The sequence below is a fragment of the Oncorhynchus gorbuscha genome, linkage group LG04 (assembly GCF_021184085.1).
Source record: "Oncorhynchus gorbuscha isolate QuinsamMale2020 ecotype Even-year linkage group LG04, OgorEven_v1.0, whole genome shotgun sequence".
Lineage (NCBI taxonomy): Eukaryota > Metazoa > Chordata > Actinopteri > Salmoniformes > Salmonidae > Oncorhynchus > Oncorhynchus gorbuscha.
This window is the reverse complement of record NC_060176.1, coordinates 35,436,329-35,459,263: the sequence shown is the minus strand read 5'-3', so window position 1 is coordinate 35,459,263 and position 22,935 is coordinate 35,436,329. Positions and strand designations below refer to the sequence as shown.

Genomic DNA, 22,935 nt, shown 5'->3' with positions numbered 1-22,935 from the left:
AATCCCGAGCTGACAAGGTAAAAATCTGTCGTCTGCCCCTGAACAAGGCAGTTAACCCACTGTTCCTAGACCGTCATTGTAAATAAGAATTTGTCCTTAACTGATTTGCCTAGTTAAGAAAGGTAAAAAAAAATTGGTTTGAGGATAGGTGATTGTGGAGACCAGGTCATCAGATTTTTTAAACCTGTGATTAACTAGGCAAGCCAGTTAAGAACAAATTCTTATTTACAATGACAGCCTACCCCGGCCAACCCCTAACCCGGACAACGCCGGGCCAATTGTGCGGCGCCCTGTGGGACACCCAATCACGGTAGGTTGTGATACAGCCTGGAATCGAACCAGGGTCTGTAGTGACGCCTCTAGCACTTACATGCTGTGCCTTAGACCGCTGCGCCACTCAGGAACCAAATATCTGAGGCTGCACTCCATCACTCTCTTTCTTGTTCAAATAGCCCTTACACAGCCTGGCACCTGTTGGGTCATTGTTGAAAAACAAATGATAGTCCCACTAAGTGCAAACCAGATGGGATGGTGTTTTGCTACAGAATGCTGTGGTAGCCATGCTGGTTAAGTGTGCCTTGAATTCTAAATAAATCACTGACATTGTCAATAGCAAGGCACCCCCACACCATCACACCTCCTCCATGCTTCATGTTGGGAACCACACCTGCAGAGATCATCCATTCACATACTCTGCGTCTCACACTGTGGTTGATACCATTTGAAAGGAAACAATTTGAACTTTGTTGAAATGTGAAATTAATGTAGGAGAATATCATTAGATCTGGTAAAAGATAACACAAAGAAAAAAACATATTTTTTGTACTATCATCTTTGAAATGTAAGAGAAAAGAAATCCGTTTAAAAAACAAATTTCCTGCAATTCTACACATTTTGCAATTGGGCTGAAAGAAAATTAGCCGTTTTTAAATTCTACACATTTTACCATGTTCTCATGCAATTTGAGTGAGGAAACATTATAACAAAATCAATTGGGAGGCCCCATGCCATGACATTTTTTTAATGTTAGATTTTCTGACAGTCTATTTTCATTGGTGATTGTTAGTTTTCAACGATGATCTTATTGAAAAATACAGTATATAGCTCCTTTATCTTTTCTACATAGTATATATTTGGTGTTAGTCATATACGTTTAGACTGACAATGATTTAGCACTATGAAAATGTTTTTCTAATAAAACAACGAAAAAATATATATTTCTAAGGAGTGGCAAAGAATTAGAAGTGTCGGCGGCCCGTTACTGCTAAATAAATATAGGGGAAACACTGCTGGGCTTATAGACTTTCATTCTTCTTCTTTTTGAAAGCGGAAACTTTAGGACAACACCTTTTGAATCTAGAATATTTGGTAAATAGGCTAATGTTCATAACTTGAACTTGTCTTGAAGCTTTTAGAATCAGCTTAGTAGGAGGATAGTTTATTGGCTATCTGGTGTTCAACCTCGCATGGATAGTTTTCCTAGCCCCGCACGGATGATTTCCTTCTTAATATGCTTGATTAAACTTTTAATTCAATATGGTTTGTTCTCTCTTATTGTTAGTCCCCTGACTACTTTACATTTTTAGTCTATTCAGACAACTTTTTGAGCAGGAACTCCGTTAGATGTATTCATGGTTGAATCGGAAGAAAGCCACGCATAAAACAATGAAAGTGTAGCCTATAGCCCAAAGTCATATTCATAGCCTATCGACTGGAAAGATATGGGAATATAAGTTTTAAAAATGTAAACAGATAGACACAATACAGTTAAGGAGTGTTCGTTATTTAAAAAAAATAGGTATGGTCTATAGGCTAATGCCCATGCATTCGACCGAGAGAGAGAAAACAAATATTTTCTGACTAGACATTTTGTGCTGCTTTGGTGGAATTATCTGCTGTGTCTGGCCCACATACCTCTTTTGTGTTCTGTACATAACATATTTATTGAAATAGGCTAAGAAAATAGGACTATGGCTGTCAATCGTCGATAGACAATACCCCTAAGACACACTCGTTCCTTTACTTCAGATACTCGCACAATCGTGATGCCTGTCTGAGTGCGAATGAGTGATTTGAGCGCCAATGGTACGTACTTACCACAGCAATGACTGGAATAAGAACCCCCAAGGATGCCTGCACTGCTGGATGCCTGAAGGAGGAGGAGGGGAAATCACTATAAGACACTTGTTATTACAGTATTACCTCATTTATTCAAGTCAACATTTATTTGCCAAAACTCTTCAGATGAAACATGTTTCTAAAGTGGTCTCCAATCACCTGTTATTGCCCTCAGTGTGAGTGTGTGCGCGCGTGTGTGTGTGTTTGTACCTTCAATTCAGGGCCCTTGTCCAAGTCCCTCTTGGTGGCTCTCTTGCCCTCCACCCCCAGCTGGACAAATAGCTCCAGCACATGGATCATCAGCTCATAAACCAGTAGGTCCACCTGCTGGAAATGGACTTAGATATTGGCCAGAGCATTGATCACAGCCAGGGAGCAGTGTCTGCAGTATACACAAGTACCACACACAACTTTGTCATTTCAACACTTCATGAAAGCCCATGAATCCCTTTCGACACCCATGATGGTATTTGTACTCCTTTGAGGAAAACCCCCACCTTTATCCATGGTCTCTGTAGTCCTTAGTGGAGAAGTTCACCACTGAGCTGGCATTCACACTGATCTGCTGAAACAGGTTCCACATTTCCTGGTAGATATACTGCTAAGGAGAATATATATATAGTATTTGCCATTTAGCAGATGTTTTTATCCGATGCGACGTACAGTCATCCATGCATACATTTTATGTATGGGTAGCCCCAGTGGAAATCAAACCGAAGTGCCATGCTCTAATGCTCTACCAACTGAGCCACACAGGGCCACGGAGAGAGAGAGAGGAAGAGAGGGGGAAGTGAGTTTACTGAGAAAGAAGGGAGTGAATTCACTGAGGGGGAAATTTGTTTGCGTGCGAGTGTGTGCGTGCGTGCATGGACAACTCACATTGCCTGTGATGACCATGCAGCCCAGTTGGTCTATGATGAGAACATTGAGAGGGCGGCTGGCAGAACTTCTGCTGCAGGATGGGCTCCATAACTCGGGGAGTGTCCCTCAGAGCCAGCACGATGTGACCCAACGCCCTGATTGTGTGGTCCAGGATCAGGTGGCCTCTCTGGGAGAGAGAGAGAGACAACGGATTTGTCGGAGTGGCTGTCAATCATGGGTAGTGTTATCATTAGTAAAAGGGAGAGCGAGAAACACTGGATTGGTCAGAGTGTGTCAATCATTCATGGGCAGGGTTATCATTAGTAATAAGGTTCCTGAGGGGTGCAGCGGTCTGCATCTTAGTGCTGGAGGCGTCACTATAGACACCCTGGTTCGAATCCAGGTTGTATCACAACCGCCCATGATTAGTAGTGCCATAGGGCGGCGCACAATTGACCCAGCGTTGTCCCGGTTTGGCTGGTGTAGGCCGTCATTGTAAATAAGAATTTGTTCTTAACTGACTTGCCTAGTTAAAGAATAAATACATTTTTTAAAATAAAATGTAAAAGTAAAAGGGAGAGAGACAATGAATTAGTCAGAGTGGCTGTCAATCATGGGTAGCAGTGCTGTCATCATGTAACGCTCCGGGTGTCGTGGGTGTGGAGTCAGACACAGGAAACAGAGAGTGCAATACTGTGCTCTTTAATGCACTAACGCAACACTGGGTGCTCAAAACCAAAATGCCCCAAACATGGGGGATGAAAATAGTACAGCTTAATACACGACCAGGAACAAACACGTTCCTCTACTACATAACCGAAGGTTACAATAATCAAATCAAATCCAATTTTATTTGTCACATACACATGGTTAGCAGATGTTAATGCGAGTGTAGCGAAATGCTTGTGCTTCTAGTTCTGACAATGCAGTAATAACCAACAAGTAATCTAGCTAACAATTCCAAAACTACTACCTTATAGACACAAGTGTAAGGGGATACAAAATATGTACATAAGATATATGAATGAGTGATGCTACAGAGCGGCATAGGCAAGATACAGTAGATGGTATTGAGTGCAGTATATACATATGAATATGTAAACAAAGTGGCATAGTTAAAGTGGCTAGTGATACATGTATTACATAAGGATGCAGTAGATGATATAGAGTACAGTATATACGTATACATATGAGATGAATAATGTAGAGTATGTAAACATTATATTAGGTAGCATTGTTTAAAGTGGCTAGTGATATATTTTACATCATTTCCCATCAATTCCCATTATTAAAGTGGCTGGAGTTGAGTCAGTGTGTTGGCAGCAGCCACTCAATGTTAGTGGTGGCTGCTTAACAGTCTGATGGCCTTGAGATAGAAGCTGTTTTTCAGTCTCTCGGTCCCAGCTTTGATGCACCTGTACTGACCTCGCCTTCTGGATGATAGCGGGGTGAACAGGCAGTGGCAGTGGCGGGGTGGAGGGGTGGAGATGTTGTTGCCTACCCTCACCACCTGGGGGCGGTCCGTCAGGAAGTCCAGTACCCAGTTGCACAGGGCGGGGTCGAGACCCAGGGTCTCAAGCTTGATGACGAGCTTGGAGGGCACTATGGTGTTAAATGCCGAGCTGTAGTCGATGAACTGCATTCGCACATAGGTATTCCTCTTGTCAAGATGGGTTAGGGCAGTGTGCAGTGTGGTTGAGATTGCATCGTCTGTGGACCTATTTGGGCGGGAAGCAAATTGGAGTGGGTCTAGGGTGTCAGGTAGGGTGGAGGTGATATGGTCCTTGACTAGTCTCTCAAAGCACTTCATGATGACGGAAGTGAGTGCTACGGGGCGGTAGTCATTTAGCTCAGTTACCTTAGCTTTCTTGGGAACAGGAACAATGGTGGCCCTCTTGAAGCATGTGGGAACAACAGACTGGGATAGGGATTGATTGAATATGCCCGTAAACACACCAGCCAGCTGGTCTGCGCATGCTCTGAGGGCACGGCTGGGGATGCCGTCTGGGCCTGCAGCCTTGCGAGGGTTGATACGTTTAAATGTTTTCCTCACGTCGGCTGCAGTGAAGGAGAGTCCGCATGTTTTAGTTGCGGGCCGTGTCAGTGGCACTGTAGTGGAGATTCTTGTTTTAGTTTCTGTCTGTAGGCAGGGATCAACAAAATGAAGTCGTGGTCAGCTTTTCCGAAAGGAGAGCGGGGCAGGGCCTTATATGCGTCGCGGAAGTTGGAATTAGCAATGATCCAAGGTTTTTCCAGCCCTGGTTGCGCAATCGATATGCTGATAAAATTTAGGGAGTCTTGTTTTTAGATTAGCCTTGTTAAAATCCCCAGCTACAATGAATGCAGCCTCCGGATATATGGATTCCAGTTGGCAAAGAGTCAAATAAAGTTCGTTCAGAGCCATCGATGTGTCTGCTTGGGGGGAATATATACGGCTGTGATTATAATCTAAGAGAATTCCCTTGGTAGATAATTCTGTTGACATTTGATTGTGAGGAATTCTAAATCAGGTGAACAGAAGGACTTGAGTTCCTGTATGTTGTTGTGGCAACACCACGTCACGTTAACCATGAAGCCGCCCCTCTTCTTACCAGAAAGATGTTTGTTTCTGTCGGCGCGATGCGTGGAGAAACCAGCTGGCGCCGACTCCGATAGTGTCTCTCCAGTGAGCCATGTTTCTGTGAAGCAAAGAACGTTACAGTCTCTGATGTCCCTCTGGAATGCTACCCTTGCTCGGATTTCATCAACCTTGTTGTCAAGAGACTGGACATTGGCGAGGAGAATGCTAGGGAGTGGTGCACGATGTCTGACCAGAAGACCGCTTCGTTTTCCCCTTTTACGAAGTCGTTTTTTGGGGTCGCCGGCTGGGATCCATTCCGTTGTCCTGGGTGAAAGGCAGAACACAGGATCCGCTTCGCGAAAGTCATATTCTTGGTCGTACTGATGGTGAGTTGACGCTGCTCTTATGTTCAGTACCAATATAAGAAATAACATTTACATTTACATTTAAGTCATTTAGTAGACGCTCTTATCCAGAGCGACTTACAAATTGGTGCATTCACCTTATGAAAACAAAAAACTGCATCGTTTCCTAGGAACGTGAAGCGAGGCGGCCATCTCTGTCGGCGCCGGAAGTGCACAAAGAAACAGGCGGGCCGGCTGTCTAATAAAGCCCAACTAATGATTCCCTAACAGGTGCTAACAATAAACATACAAGGAGGGGGAGGAAAGACAATCAGTGGCAGCTAATAGGCCGGCGGCGATGACCGCCGAGCGCCACCCTCGGTCGGACTCGTGACACATCAGTAAAAGGGGCAATAAGGGATCACGTCATCATATCCACAGTAATCTTTATCATCATCATCATCATCATGTTAAAAACTTACTTGTTATTCTCCTGGGAGATTTAGAGACGGTTGGACAGGCTGGCCAGGAAAGCCTCTATTTTGACACCTGAGATAGAGAGAAAGGGAGTAAGATTGTTTAATGCTATAAGTAATCAATTGGAGGGGGCCTCCCAGGTGTATGTGGGAGTCCTAACCGCAATCCTAACTTTAACCATTAGTTGGGAAGATGCAAAACTGACCCAAGATCCACATCTAGGGCCAACTTCACCCTACACCTATGTGGGCGTAAGATGTTTGAGTGCACCACGTGTGGGTACCTCTAGATGTTGCCGATGGAGATGTCCCGGAGCTGTTCATACGTGGACGACTGGTCCTTCCTGTGAGACAGGATGTTGAAGGTGGACTGAGAATGCTCCTCAGTCAGGTTAATCCTGATCTCTGTCGCCACTTCGAGAGAGCGCAGGAGAGAGAGAGAGATATCAAAAATGTCGAAATAAAAAATGTCTCAAGATATAATAGCAGACTAGTAGATGTAGTACTGTAATAGTGAGTTGTTACATACTGTATGGCTTTTGCCAACTGGAATCAATAACTTAAACTGTGTATCGATCTGTTCAGACATGGAATATGCTCCACTGAAGCGGGACAGCTCAACAGGAAATGGGATTGGCACGTGACACAGTTCTCAGCAGAACATGTAGCCTATGTAACAACCCAACATGTCATTTAGTAATTAGATTACAGCATCTGTAATTTGGTTCTTCCTGTCCTGTACAGACTTGGCTGTGATGATTTGGCTTTCCATTGCAAATACTTTACTTGAAATGATGGTGATATGTCATTGTTTTACATGATATGTTGTTGTTTTAGGTTAACGCACTGATTTGTAAGTCACCCTGGACAATAGCATATGATAAATAGTGGATTTATATTGTGGAGATTTTGGGAACAACAGTCCCAGCACCAACACCTCTGAGTTTTTCCCAACGTGCCCGACAGGCAACTTATACTGTGTGATTAATGAATGTCTGAAAGGCATCTGCTGCGCGGTCAGACTGTTCCAAACTCTAATTCACATATAAGAGATGGTAATTAGTCGTCCTGTAACTGGTAGATATAAATCCACTCTTAAATGTTTTGGTAGTGTATGGCGTTGGTAGTCATGGTTACCTGGGTTGTACTGGCTATGGTATTTGTAGAACTTGACGAGGACCGAAAGTCTCTGTGCAATGTGGTAGCCGAGTGGGCTGCTACTGGAAATCTCTCACACAGGCATCCTAGACCTTACAGACAGACAGACACCGAGAGAGATCAGAGTGGGCTACTACTGGGCGTGGACCCCAACAGAGATCATTGTGGCGCTATATCAGCATTTTTTCATGCTGGGGTCAGGAAGCTTTGGAACATAAATCATTTTTTTTGTCCTGCGGATTTTTGAAATGGCTGTCTTTCTGTTTGAATGAGTTTTCTATTGTATTACAAGCACCTCTTATATACCTCACTATTCACAAACTGTCATATGCTAATTTTTGCTGCTTCAAGTTCTAGCCTATACTCTTCTCTCTTTTGTTGGGCATGTGAGATAAAATGTGCCTCTGTATGGTCTCAATTAAATAGCCTCTAGGCTTTATGGGCGCAATAGCATGACGAAGTTGTCTTGTCAAGGGAAGTAGCTTCCTATGATAAGCTATAGTTGAGGCTCCAACATTGACTGAATATCAATAATGCATTTGTCTACGCCTGCAAATCGTCCTGCTCCTAAACGCTATGCAAGATTGTTTTCTAAAGGGTTGTCTTTCTGTTTTGCATACCTTTTCTATTGTATTAAAATCACCTCTTTATCTCAATATTCACAAAACTAATTGACGAATTCTTGCTGCTTCAAGTTCAGGAGCCCACCTCCAGTCTTTTGCCAGGCATGTGAGAACAGGTGCACCTATCCTATTATGTATGTCCGAGAGCTTCTGGTCAGCGGGGTGGTGGCATAGGGATCCTTCTCTCTCCCATGTGGTCATTCTCTCTTTCTCCCCTTACCCATCTGTCTATCGCCTCCTTTGAATTTCATGCTGTCACAGTTACCAGCCCTTTCAAGCTTAACATCCTTATCATTTATCGCCCTCCAGGTCCCCTCGGAGAGTTCATCAATGAGCTTGATGCCTTGATAAGCTCCTTTCCTGAGGACGGCTCACCTCTCACAGTTCTGGGCGACTTTAACCTCCCCACGTCTACCTTTGACTCATTCCTCTCTGCCTCCTTCTTTCCACTCCTCTCCTCTTTTGACCTCACCCTCTCACCTTCCCCCCCTACTCACAAGGCAGGCAATACGCTCGACCTCATCTTTACTGGATGCTGTTCTTCCACTAACCTCATTGCAACTCCCCTCCAAGTCTCCGACCACTACCTTGTATCCTTTTCCCTCTCGCTCTCATCCAACACTTCCCACACTGCCCCTACTCGGATGGTATCGCGCCGTCCCAACCTTCGCTCTCTCTCCCCCGCTACTCTCTCCTCTTCCATCCTATCATCTCTTCCCTCTGCTCAAACCTTCTCCAACCTATCTCCTGATTCTGCCTCCTCAACCCTCCTCTCCTCCCTTTCTGCATCCTTTGACTCTCTATGTCCCCTATCTTCCAGGCCGGCTCGGTCCTCCCCTCCCGCTCCGTGGCTTGACGACTCAATGCGAGCTCACAGAACAGGGCTCCGGAAGGCCGAGCGGAAATGGAGGAAAACTCGCCTCCCTGCGGACCTGGCATCCTTTCACTCCCTCCTCTCTACATTTTCCTCCTCTGTCTCTGCTGCTAAAGCCACTTTCTACCACTCTAAATTCCAAGCATCTGCCTCTAACCCTAGGAAGCTCTTTGCCACATTCTCCTCCCTCCTGAATCCTCCTCCCCCTCCCCCCTCCCTCTCTGCAGATGACTTCGTCAACCATTTTGAAAAGAAGATCGACGACATCCGATCCTCGTTTGCTAAGTCAAACAACACCGCTGGTTCTGCTCACACTGCCCTACCCTGTGCTCTGACCTCTTTCTCCCCTCTCTCCAGATGAAATCTCGCGTCTTGTGACGGCCGGCCGCCCAACAACCTGCCCGCTCGACCCTATCCCCTCCTCTCTTCTCCAGACCATTTCCGGAGACCTTCTCCCTTACCTCACCTCGCTCATCAACTTATCCCTGACCGCTGGCTACGTCCCTTCCGTCTTCAAGAGAGCGAGAGTTGCACCCCTTCTGAAAAAACCTACACTCGATCCCTCCGATGTCAACAACTACAGACCAGTATCCCTTCTTTCTTTTCTCTTCAAAACTCTTGAACGTGCCGTCCTTGGTCAGCTCTCCCGCTATCTCTCTCAGAATGACCTTCTTGATCCAAATCAATCAGGTTTCAAGACTAGTCATTCAACTGAGACTGCTCTTCTCTGTATCACGGAGGCGCTCCGCACCGCTAAAGCTAACTCTCTCTCCTCTGCTCTCATCCTTCTAGACCTATCGGCTGCCTTCGATACTGTGAACCATCAGATCCTCCTCTCCACCCTCTCCGAGTTGGGCATCTCCGGCGCGGCCCACGCTTGGATTGCGTCCTACCTGACAGGTCGCTCCTACCAGGTGGCGTGGCGAGAATCTGTCTCCTCACCACGCGCTCTCACCACTGGTGTCCCCCAGGGCTCTGTTCTAGGCCCTCTCCTATTCTCGCTATACACCAAGTCACTTGGCTCTGTCATAACCTCACATGGTCTCTCCTATCATTGCTATGCAGACGACACACAATTAATCTTCTTCTTTCCCCTTCTGATGACCAGGTGGCGAATCGCATCTCTGCATGTCTGGCAGACATATCAGTGTGGATGACGGATCACCACCTCAAGCTGAACTTCGGCAAGACGGAGCTGCTCTTCCTCCCGGGGAAGGACTGCCCGTTCCATGATCTCGCCATCACGGTTGACAACTCCATTGTGTCCTCCTCCCAGAGCGCTAAGAACCTTGGCGTGATCCTGGACAACAAACTGTCGTTCTCAACTAACATCAAGGCGGTGGCCCGTTCCTGTAGGTTCATGCTCTACAACATCCGCAGAGTACGACCCTGCCTCACACAGGAAGCGGCGCAGGTCCTAATCCAGGCACTTGTCATCTCCCGTCTGGATTACTGCAACTCGCTGTTGGCTGGGCTCCCTGCCTGTGCCATTAAACCCCTACAACTCATCCAGAACGCCGCAGCCCGTCTAGTGTTCAACCTTCCCAAGTTCTCTCACGTCACCCCGCTCCTCCGCTCTCTCCACTGGCTTCCAATTGAAGCTCGCATCCGCTACAAGACCATGGTGCTCAGAGACCTCCAGGCTCTGATCAGGCCCTACACCCAAATAAGGGCACTGCGTTCATCCACCTCTGGCCTGCTCGCCTCCCTACCACTGAGGAAGTACAGTTCCCGCTCAGCTCAGTCAAAACTGTTCGCTGCTCTGGCTCCCCAATGGTGGAACAAACTCCCTCACGACGCCAGGACAGCGGAGTCAATCACCACCTTCCGGAGACACCTGAAACCCCACCTCTTTAAGGAACACCTAGGATAGGATAAAAACCCCCCTTAAAATATTTAGATGCACTATTGTAAAGTGGTTGTTCCACTGGATGTCATAAGGTGAATGCACCAATTTGTAAGTCGCTCTGGATAAGAGCGTCTGCTAAATGACTTAAATGTAAATGTAAATGTATTCTCAGTTAAATAGCCTGTAGGCTGCACGGACGGAGAAGCATGGCACAGTTGTCTTTCGAAGAAATCTATGTAGTATATATATATATATATATATATATATATATATATATTATTACTATATATTATTATTATTATTATATATTATTACTTCCGGCGCCGACAGAGATGGCCGCCTCGCTTCGCGTTCCTAGGAAACTATGCAGTTTTTTGTGTTATTTCTTACATTAGTACCTAAGGTCATCTTAGGTTTCATTACATACAGTCGAGAAGAACTACTGAATATAAGATCAGCGTCAACTCACCATCAGTACGACCAAGAATATGTTTTTCGCGACGCGGATCCTGTGTTCTGCCTTTCAAACAGGACAACGGAATGGATCCCATGCAGCGACCCAAAAAAACGACTCCGAAAAAGAGGGAAACGAGGCGGTCTTCTGGTCAGACTCCGGAGACGGGCACATCGTGCACCACTCCCTAGCATTCTTCTCGCCAATGTCCAGTCTCTTGACAACAAGGTTGATGAAATCCGAGCAAGGGTAGCATTCCAGAGGGACATCAGAGACTGTAACGTTCTTTGCTTCATGGAAACATGGCTCACTGGAGAGACGCTATCCGAGGCGGTGCAGCCAGCGGGTTTCTCCACGCATCGCGCCGACAGAAACAAACATCTTTCTGGTAAGAAAAGGGGCGGGGGCGTATGCCTTATGGCTAACGAGACATGGTGGGATGAAAGAAACATACAGGAACTCAAATCGTTCTGTTCACCTGATTTAGAATTCCTCACAATCAAATGTAGACCTTATCTACCAAGAGAATTCTCTTCGATTATAATCACAGCCGTATATATCCCCCCCCAAGCAGACACATCGATGGCTCTGAACAAACTTTATTTGACTCTTTGCAAACTGGAATCCATTTATCCGGAGGCTGCATTCATTGTAGCTGGGGATTTTAACAAGGCTAATCTGAAAACAAGACTCCCTAAATTTTATCAGCATATCGATTGCGCAACCAGGGGTGGAAAAACCTTGGATCATTGTTACTCTAACTTCCGCGACGCATATAAGGCCCTGCCCCGCCCCCCTTTCGGAAAAGCTGACCACGACTCCATTTTGTTGATCCCTGCCTACAGACAGAAACTAAAACAAGAGGCTCCCACGCTGAGGTCTGTCCAACGCTGGTCCGACCAAGCTGACTCCACACTCCAAGACTGCTTCCATCACGTGGACTGGGATATGTTTCGTATTGCGTCAGATAACAATATTGACGAATACGCTGATTCGGTGTGCGAGTTCATTAGAACGTGCGTTGAAGATGTCGTTCCCATAGCAACGATTAAAACATTCCCTAACCAGAAACCGTGGATTGATGGCAGCATTCGCGTGAAACTGAAAGCGCGAACCACTGCTTTTAATCAGGGCAAGGTGACTGGCAACATGACCGAATACAAACAGTGCAGCTATTCCCTCCGCAAGGCTATCAAACAAGCTAAGCGTCAGTACAGAGACAAAGTAGAATCTCAATTCAACGGCTCAGACACAAGAGGCATGTGGCAGGGTCTACAGTCAATCACGGACTACAAGAAGAAATCCAGCCCAGTCACGGACCAGGATGTCTTGCTCCCAGGCAGACTAAATAACTTTTTCGCCCGCTTTGAGGACAATACAGTGCCACTGACACGGCCTGCAACGAAAACATGCGGTCTCTCCTTCACTGCAGCCGAGGTGAGTAAGACATTTAAACGTGTTAACCCTCGCAAGGCTGCAGGCCCAGACGGCATCCCCAGCCGCGCCCTCAGAGCATGCGCAGACCAGCTGGCCGGTGTGTTTCTATGGACATATTCAATCAAGTCTGCTGTTCCCACATGCTTCAAGAGGGCCACCATTGTTCCTGTTCCCAAGAAAGCTAAGGTAACTGAGCTAAACGACTACCGCCCCGTAGCACTCACTTCCATCATCATGAAGTGCTTTGAGAGACTAGTCAAGGACCATATCACCTCCACCCTACCTGACACCCTAGACCCACTCCAATTTGCTTACCGCCCAAATAGGTCCACAGACGATGCAATCTCAACCACACTGCACACTGCTCTAACCCATCTGGACAAGAGGAATACCTATGTGAGATTGCTGTTCATCGACTACAGCTCGGCATTCAACACCATAGTACCCTCCAAGCTCGTCATCAAGCTCTAGACCCTGGGTCTCGACCCCGCCCTGTGCAACTGGGTACTGGACTTCCTGACGGGCCGCCCCCAGGTGGTGAGGGTAGGCAACAACATGATCCTCAACACTGGGGCCCCACAAGCGTGCGTTCTGAGCCCTCTCCTGTACTCCCTGTTCACCCACGACTGCGTGGCCACGCACGCCTCCAACTCAATCATCAAGTTTGCGGACGACACAACAGTGGTAGGCTTGATTACCAACAACGACGAGACGGTCTACAGGGAGGAGGTGAGGGCCCTCGGAGTGTGGTGTCAGGAAAATAACCTCACACTCAACGTCAACAAAACTAAGGAGACGATTGTGGACTTCAGGAAACAGCAGAGGGAACACCCCCCTATCCACATCGATGGAACAGTAGTGGAGAGGGTAGCAAGTTTTAAGTTCCTCGGCATACACATCACAGACAAACTGAATTGGTCCACTCACAAAGACAGCATCGTGAAGAAGGCGCAGCAGCGCCTCTTCAACCTCAGGAGGCTGAAGAAATTTGGCTTGTCACCAAAAGCACTCACAAACTTCTACAGATGCACAATCGAGAGCATCCTCGCGGGCTGTATCACCGCCTGGTACAGCAACTGCTCCGCCCACAACCGTAAGGCTCTCCAGAGGGTAGTGAGGTCTGCACAACGCATCACCGGGGGCAAACTACCTGCCCTCCAGGACACCTACACCACCCGATGTTACAGGAAGGCCATAAAGATCATCAAGGACATCAACCCCCCGAGCCACTGCCTGTTCACCCCGCTATCATCCAGAAGGCGAAGTCAGTACAGGTGCATCAAAGCTGGGACCGAGAGACTGAAAAACAGCTTCTATCTCAAGGCCATCAGACTGTTAAACAGCCACCACTAACATTGAGTGGCTGCTGCCAACACACTGACACTGACTCAACTCCAGCCACTTTAATAATGGGAATTGATGGGAAATGATGTAAATATATCACTAGCCACTTTAAACAATGCTACCTTATATAATGTTACTTACCCTACATTATTCATCTCATATGCATACGTATATACTGTACTCTATATCATCGACTGCATCCTTATGTAATACATGTATCACTAGCCACTTTAACTATGCCACTTTGTTTACATACTCATCTCATATGTATATACTGTACTCGATACCATCTACTGTATCTTGCCTATGCTGCTCTGTACCATCAGTCATTCATATATCCTTATGTACATATTCTTTATCCCCTTACACTTGTGTCTATAAGGTAGTAGTTTTGGAATTGTTAGCTAGATTACTTGTTGGTTATTACTGCATTGTCGGAACTAGAAGCACAAGCATTTCGCTACACTCGCATTAACATCTGCTAAACATGTGTATGTGACAAATAAAATTAGATTTGATTTGATATTTGATTTGATATATCTATGTAGTATTTAAGTTGACTGGAAATAATTATGAATAACACATGTATTTTTATTCTGTCTGCCAATCGTCCCGCTCCTAAAAAATGTAGCTCAAAACGTAGCTCACTCAAGTCAAGTGCAATTATTCTATTTTCTATCTAGCCTATTGGCTGACATAGCCCAACAATACAGATAGCCTAAGATAAATGGGCCATGTGAGAATCTCAGGTATTTTTTGGGGCTATTTTTGCGTATTTTGATCTTGCCTATATGGCACAAAATTGCTTGGCCTGGGCTGCCAAGCAAGCTTTCTTACATATATGCCTAAAATAACATTTGCAGGACTGAGGTCGGGTTCAGGACCAGTTCTTGCTGGAGCGGGTGGGAGTCGGACAAGAAGTCAGGGAGAGCAGGTGGTGCGTGATGAAAAGCTGCGGAAGCGGGATGAAGAAATTAGTCCTGCCCTAACCATACAGACTGACACAAAGCAGAGGGGCCGACTACCGGAAACCTCTCAAAAAAGATGTCTCAGAACCTAAAGACATACACAGAGCAGAGCGAGCAGAGCCATGACAGGAGGAGGGACAGGGAGACGGGAAAGGAGGAGGGACAGGGAGTGGGGAAAGGAGGAGGGACAGGGAGTGGGAAAAGGAGGAGGGACAGGGAGTGGAGAAAGGAGGAGGGACAGGGAGTGGGGAAAGGAGGATGGACAAGGAGTGGGAAAAGGAGGAAGGACAGGGAGTGGGGAAAGGAGGAGGGACAGGGAGTGGAGAAAGGAGGAGGGACAGGGAGTGGGAAAAGGAGGAGGGACAGGGAGTGGAGAAAGGAGGAGGGACAGGGAGTGGGGAAAGGAGGAGGGACAGGGAGTGTCGAAAGGAGGAGGTGGAGTACATTACCTGTAGACAGCAGATGATGACAGCAGATGTGCGCAATGATGACTTTACTGGAGGTCTTGGACTGCAGCTTCTTGGATAGTTTGGTGCACAGGTTCTCAGCTCCTACGAGTGTAAAGGGAGGAAAGAGGAGGTAGGCAGCAGTTGTTAAAGCCCCGGATCTCTAGGGGCACTGAAATAGTGGCCCATGACCATGGAAGGCCCACCAGGACATGTCCCTTTTTAACGTTCAAGCATGAATGCTGTTGTCAAAATGATGGATGATTATCAAACTCTGTCTGTATGGCTCTGACCTGTTGACAACATTATGCGATGTCAATGATGTAATAACACATAAGGCAAGAATGAAGTTATCAACATTGTTATAGCTAATGAATTACCTTGCTCGTCTTTGACAGCCCACACCGCGAGGTCCACGCAGGCCACGTTGGCCTGGCCAAGGAGCTTGAGGGCGTTGGGCTCCCCCGGCAGCCCCCTTGCATCATGGAGCACCATCTGCAGCTCAGATTGGCTGCTGCTGAACTCCAACACAAAGTTATACACCTCCCTGAGGAATCCCAGAACACAGTTATTGCACTGCTATTGCACATGAAAAAAAAGCACATATAATAAATCGTAATTTACCTGCCTTACAAACCCTTGCTGCAGGGCTGAGAACACAGTTATTAATGCACTTTAAAGGATTGCTTTACCCAAATCCATTTAATCTTATTGATACCTACATAGAGGTCTACCTACAGTATGGATCCAGGGATTCGCTACAGCTTAGCATTAGCATAATTAAGTGCTAAACATTTTTCCTCACAACCTGTTTTATATAGTTTTAAAGAGATTCAAACAAATCCCCACCTCTGTGGCATCCTGTGTTTTCAGGAAGTAATCAGACACAAAGCTCTTCACCTGCACACATCCGTTTAGAATGCACATTTAACATTTACATTTAAGTCATTTAGCAGACGCTCTTATCCAGAGCGACTTACAAATTGGTGCATTCACCTTATGACATCCAGTGGAACAGTCACTTTACAATAGTGCATCTAAATCTTAAAGGGGGGGGGGGGTGAGAAGGATTACTTTATCCTATGCTAGGTATTCCTTAAAGAGGTGGGGTTTCAGGTGTCTCCGGAAGGTGGTGATTGACTCCGCTGTCCTGGCGTCGTGAGGGAGTTTGTTCCACCATTGGGGGGGCCAGAGCAGCGAACAGTTTTGACTGGGCTGAGCGGGAACTGTACTTCCTCATCGGTAGGGAGGCGAGCAGGCCAGAGGTGGATGAACGCAGTGCCCTTGTTTGGGTGTAGGGCCTGATCAGAGCCTGGAGGTACTGAGGTGCCGTTCCCCTCACAGCTCCGTAGGCAAGCACCATGGTCTTGTAGCGGATGCGAGCTTCAACTGGAAGCCAGTGGAGAGAGCGGAGGAGCGGGGTGACGTGAGAGAACTTGGGAAGGTTGAACACCAGACGGGCTGCGGCGTTCTGGATGAGTTGTAGGGGTTTAATGGCACAGGCAGGGAGCCCAGCCAACAGCGAGTTGCAGTAATCCAGACGGGAGATGACAAGTGCCTGGATTAGGACCTGCGCCGCTTCCTGTGTGAGGCAGGGTCGTACTCTGCAGATGTTGTAGAGCATGAACCTACAGGAACGGGCCACCGCCTTGATGTTAGTTGAGAACGACAGGGTGTTGTCCAGGATCACGCCAAGGTTCTTAGCGCTCTGGGAGGAGGACACAATGGAGTTGTCAACCGTGATGGCGAGATCATGGAACGGGCAGTCCTTCCCCGGGAGGAAGAGCAGCTCCGTCTTGCCGAGGTTATGCAGGTTATGCAGGGCATGTAATACCTGACCTATGGCCATATGTGTTTCATGTAATTTAGATTTTTTTATGTTGATTTGTTTCAGTGTCATACACCATTTGGTGCCCAGCCCATATGGGTTTACAAGAGAACTATTCATCAAGTACTTGTTCATGAAAACACAAACAATAATGTAGGCACTAGGGATGGGGGTGTGAGCAATGCGAGCCTGGACAGATGAGATGTAGTCATAGTTTGTGGGCTTTTGTAAGTTGTTTGTGTGTTTAAGTTTGTATATGGAGTAAAATAAATAAATAAATAAATATATATATATATATAAAATATAGCTGCAAGCAGCAATACCGGGTTCCAGCTGTGGGACCACTCTGCCAACTTCAGGACAAATTGGACACATCACCCTAAAAATGAGCTACTTCTGCACTGTTTACCACGCTTGCCAAATATCAGAACTCAAAATCAAACTGAACATGCAATATGCTTCTGGTGTATTTTGGACAATTATTTATGATGTTTAATACTTTAAACGTCTTCTTCTCCAGAACTGCTGGACCGATCGGCACCAAATTTGGTATAGGATGGATATGGATGCACATCTGTGAAATAAATATTTTAGGGATTGTAGCTAAACAATATGAGCCAATGAACTTGCATCAATGGTTTTTGCTGTCAAACACTATACTTTAGCTCGATTCAGATCCTTGAGCATGTGTTCCAAATTTCCTCCCTGTGAGTCAAACAGCTCAAGATATATAAAAATGTTCCGTTATAGTGCCTCCATGTGTTCGATACGGAGGTGTTTTTATATGTTGTGTCTTGACAGTGTTTGAAACATCTGTACCAAGCTTTGTTACGATACGAATATCCGTGACTGATTTATTGGCATTTATGTGCCAGGTCATGCCCATTATTGGTCAATAGAGGACATGTTGTTTTTGGTAGAAGTCTGGAAAATATTGCGTTGTGAGACCTTGGTCCATAGATGCCACCTATGAACTGTTGTGTAGATCGGTCATTAGGTGCCAGAGGAGTAGCTTTTAAGCATTTTTCATCAAATAAAAGATTGCAAAAAATCCATAATGGCGGACCTTAGGGGTCCTTCAGCAAATTTGTTCCTTGTCAGTAGAGTACCGAATTTCATGACTCTAGATCACAGGGAGTGTGGGGTGTGAGCTTTCAAAGTTATCATTTTCAATCGTTTGCGATAGCGCCGCCATGTGGCCAGTTGGCATGGCATTGCATGAGAGGGTGTTGCTCATGGCCCTTTACCATCATAAATGTGCATCCCCCTAGGTCTTATTATCTCACGATAATTTTTTTTCTTCTCACAATAATGGCAGAATAGGTATAGTTATAACAGTCATTAAAGCTGCAAGCAGCAATGCAGGGGTTGAAGCAATGTGCCACCATTAGGACAAATTGGACACACCACCCTAGGATGAACTACTTCTGTATTCCTTGCGATGCTTGCGAAATATCAGAACTCAACATCAAACATTGCATTCAATATGCCTTTGATGTATTTTGGACGATTTGTAATGATTGTAACAATTTGAAACACCTTTTTCTCCAGAACCTTCCCCCCAAAAATGTATGCATTCCAGCAAAGCCACTACACAACGTTAAACAATACATTGATTGCACCATAAAGGTGACAAACTGTGCCCACAAACTGTTAGGACCTACATAAAGCTATCACAAACAGCAGAGTCCCAACAGCAGTCCCAACACCTTACCACTGCTACACCCGGCTATCAGCGGAGCCTTGTCTGGCAGCGAAACAGTTAATTCAGACTCATTTTCTGCCTTTAAAAAAAGCATAGCTGATATGGCTGACTTGCTTAAACAAATGTGGTTTCTACTGACAATTGAGATGTACAAACTATGGCATAAGGGGACGATGAGGGGCCAAGAGGCAATCCATAATTTAGATTCCGATATTAATGAGCGAGCTAGGACAGACGTTGTAAATAACTATTTGTTCAGCACTTTTGAAATGTACAGCGACAGAATACAGAACATGGGCCGTTCTTACAGTATTCTCCCTGTACACCAAGTCAGAACCATAGGATAAATAAAGGGGGCATATAAGCAGACAATGAAAGCTCTTACAACATTTGATGATGACATTTCTATAAAACAGGCTATAGGCTAAATGTGGACCACCAAGTCAGAACAGTAGGCTAAATTATGATGAGGAAAGGGACCAAATTATTAGGGGGGGGGCACATGGGCTACGAACAGTTCACCACATAGCATACACTTAGTATTTCTTCTTAGCTACAGTATACCTATCTAACTGGCATATTATATAATGTATGTAGCAGTATACAAGAATTGTCTTGTTTTACTGTGCTCACTTGAACTGGAAGGTGGCACGGCGGTCCTTCACTGGCAAACTTTGTCATCAAACTTTGTCATCAAAGTCTGGCATTCTCTGGATTTATGGTACTTTCAAGACAACTGTGAACTCTGGAAAAAAAACTAGGTTGAATCATGACATCAGTGATCTTCAGGTCGAAGCTCTCGAAAGAGGCCAGAGTTCCCAACTTGGAATTCCGGATTGAATGACCGTTCAAAACGTATTTTCCCTGTCAGAGCTCTTTTTTATCAGATTTTCAAGTTGTCTTGAACTCAGTCTTTGATTTCACAGTTCCGAGTTTCCAGTTGTTTTGAACATGGATTGACAGCATGGCCAATATTGAATGATTATCCTTTTAAGCTTGGAAAAGAGACCCTTACAAAAGTCTCTCTCATCTTAGTGTGCCAGAGCGCAAAATAACTGATTTGTTTTTGAACGTTCAACACCCATTGAATATGTCCAGTGTCAGTAAACATCGGCAACAAAGTGTAATTAAAATGTTGCAGCAGCACAACTACAGTCACCAACGCTCTGGATAACATGAAAACTGCCTAACCAGCTCTGCTAGGGAGAGTAAAAAGGTCAGAGTGGGAACTTGACTGTGGTTGTGAGGTCAGAGCTTTCAGAACAACCCTACTTACAGTGGGGCAAAAAAGTATTTAGTCAGCCACCAATTGTGCAAGTTCTCCCACTTAAAAAGATGAGAGAGGCATGTCATTTTCATCATAGGTACACTTCAACTATGACAGACACAATGAGAAGAAAAAAAATCCAGAAAACCACATTGTAGGATTTTTAATTAATTTATTTGCAAATTATGGTGGAAAATAAGTATTTGGTAAATAACAAAAGTTTATCTCAATACTTTGTTATATACCCTTTGCTGGCAATGACAGAGGTCAAACGTTTTCTGTAAGTCTTCACAAGGTTTTTACACACTATTGCTGGTATTTTGGTCCATTCCTCTATGCAGATCTCCTTTAGAGCAGTGATGTTTTGGGGCTGTTGCAGGGCAACACGGACTTTCAACTCCCTCCAAAGATTTTCTATGGGGTTGAGATCTGGAGACTGGCTAGGCGACTCCAGGACCTTGAAATTCTTCTTACGAAGCCACTCCTTACGAAGCCACTCCTTTGTTGCCCTCCAAACACGACGAGTTGAGTTTTTACCAAAAAGTTATATTTTGGTTTCATCTGACCATATGACATTCTCCCGATCTTCTTCTGGATCATCAAAATGCTCTCTAGCAAACTTCAGACGGGCCTGTTCATGTACTGGCTTAAGCAGGGGGATACGTCTCGCACCACAGGATTTGAGTCCCTGGCAGCGTAGTGTGTTACTGATGGCTTTGATACTTTGGTCCCAGATCTCTGCAGGTCATTCACTAGGTCCCCCCATGTGGTTCTGGGATTTTTGCTCACCGTTCTTGTGATCGTTTTGACCCCACTGGGTGAGATCTTGCTTGGAGCCCCAGATCGAGGGAGATTATCAGTGGTCTTGTATGTCTTCCATTTCCTACTAATTGCTCCCACAGTTGATTTCTTCAAACCAAGCTGCTTACCTATTGCAGATGCAGTCTCCCCAGCCTGGTGCAGGTCTACAATTTTGTTTCTGGTGTCCTTTGACAGCCCTTTGGTCTTGGCCATAGTGGAGTTTGGAGTGTGACTGTTTGAGGTTGTGGACAGGTGTCTTTTATACTGATAACAAGTTCAAACAGGTGCCATTAATACAGGTAACGAGTGGAGGACAGTGGAGCCTCTTAAAGAAGAAGTTACGGGTCTGTGAGAGCCAGAAATCTTGCTTGTTTGTAGGTGACCAAATACTTATTTTCCACCATAATTTGCAAATAAATTCATAAAAAATCCTACAATGTGATTTTCTGGATTTGTTTTCTCATTTTGTCTGTCATAGTTGAAGTGTACCTATGATGAAAATTACAGGCCTCTCATCTTTTTAAGTGGGAGAACTTGCACAATTGGTGGATGACTAAATACGTTTTTGCCCCACTGTATTGGCCAGAGCGTTCAGTGTGCTCTCTGAACACGAAACACTCGGAATTACGAATGGACAATCTGACAGCACAGTTGCAGTCACCAATGCTCTGGATAACATAACAGCCTAACAAACCCTGCGTAATAATGTTCAGTGAGCTGTTCTCTCTCTCTTAGGTGTCTTGAAGTAGCTGGCAAATTAGTACACAATGGTCAGATCAACCCTTACAATGCTGAATGGGTGTAGACAAAGAATGGTTCTCCAATAGTAGTACCAAAACATTGAAACACGGTTTTCTCAAAAGTGAGTTTACAAGTTGATCAACTTTCAAAGCAGAATTACTTTCCAATTGTTTGTAGCTATGTCTCAACTTTATCCAATGTAAAAAACAGAAATTCAATAATTGTTGCTACATAAGACCGAATCCAGGTGGTGAGTCACATTTACCATTGAAAAAAAAAAAGTTTCGGTCTGCTTAAGGGGGTGGCTCTCCCATAGGCAGCAATGCACTAGCAACTGGGTCTGGTCTGCTTAGTTCAGTGACTCTATATGAACCAGAAAAAACTAGCGATTCGGATTTCTCATGTCCTTTTCCATCTCTGGTAAAGCTAACTAGCTAAATTGCCATACATGTTTAATGCTTTTCGACTTGTCCCCAAATTAATGTAATTGGTTTATAGTTTGTTTTGATATTTTAACCTGCGTGTTGTGATCGCGTTTGGTGGAGGGGGGACAAAATAAATGTATGCACGATAGCGCAGCAGCAGGTTTGGGTTCCGTGTAAAACATTAGGGGAACGTTACAGGTAACATTATAAATACGTTCTCTCCCTATACCTGTTAGCTGGGAATGCAGGGAGTTGTGCAATTACAGCATTCTATCGGACACATTTACTTTAAAACCATTGTTCCTATAAGTTATGTATAATTGTGGGTAATATCGGATTCTATATTTAATCATGTTGTTTCAAAGCCAATTGACAGCTTCGAACAATTACGTTTCCCTTCACGACGGCATGTTTAGCCAAAACATGGCTTGTGCAATAAGGAGGTGCATCTTGGGATATGTAGTAAGTAATTTAGGGACATACCTCCAATTCTAAATGCTTTAACCATCAAAACACAACAAGGACCATGATGCTGCTCGAAATTGCGCATGGATATTGCAGACAGCTGATGACCATAAAGAATGATAGCGGCATCTTATGGCCAAAATACTTTATTAGCGCCAATGAGTGCTTCCACCATTTTAATGTGGTCAACT

The 22,935-nt window shown here is 45.2% G+C and overlaps 1 pseudogene; it reads right to left on the bottom strand.

Annotated features, from left to right (window-relative positions):
* Positions 1 to 16,439, bottom strand: part of LOC124032974 — a 29,002-nt pseudogene extending 12,563 nt beyond the window's left edge.
* Positions 16,440 to 22,935: the final 6,496 nt, after the last annotated feature.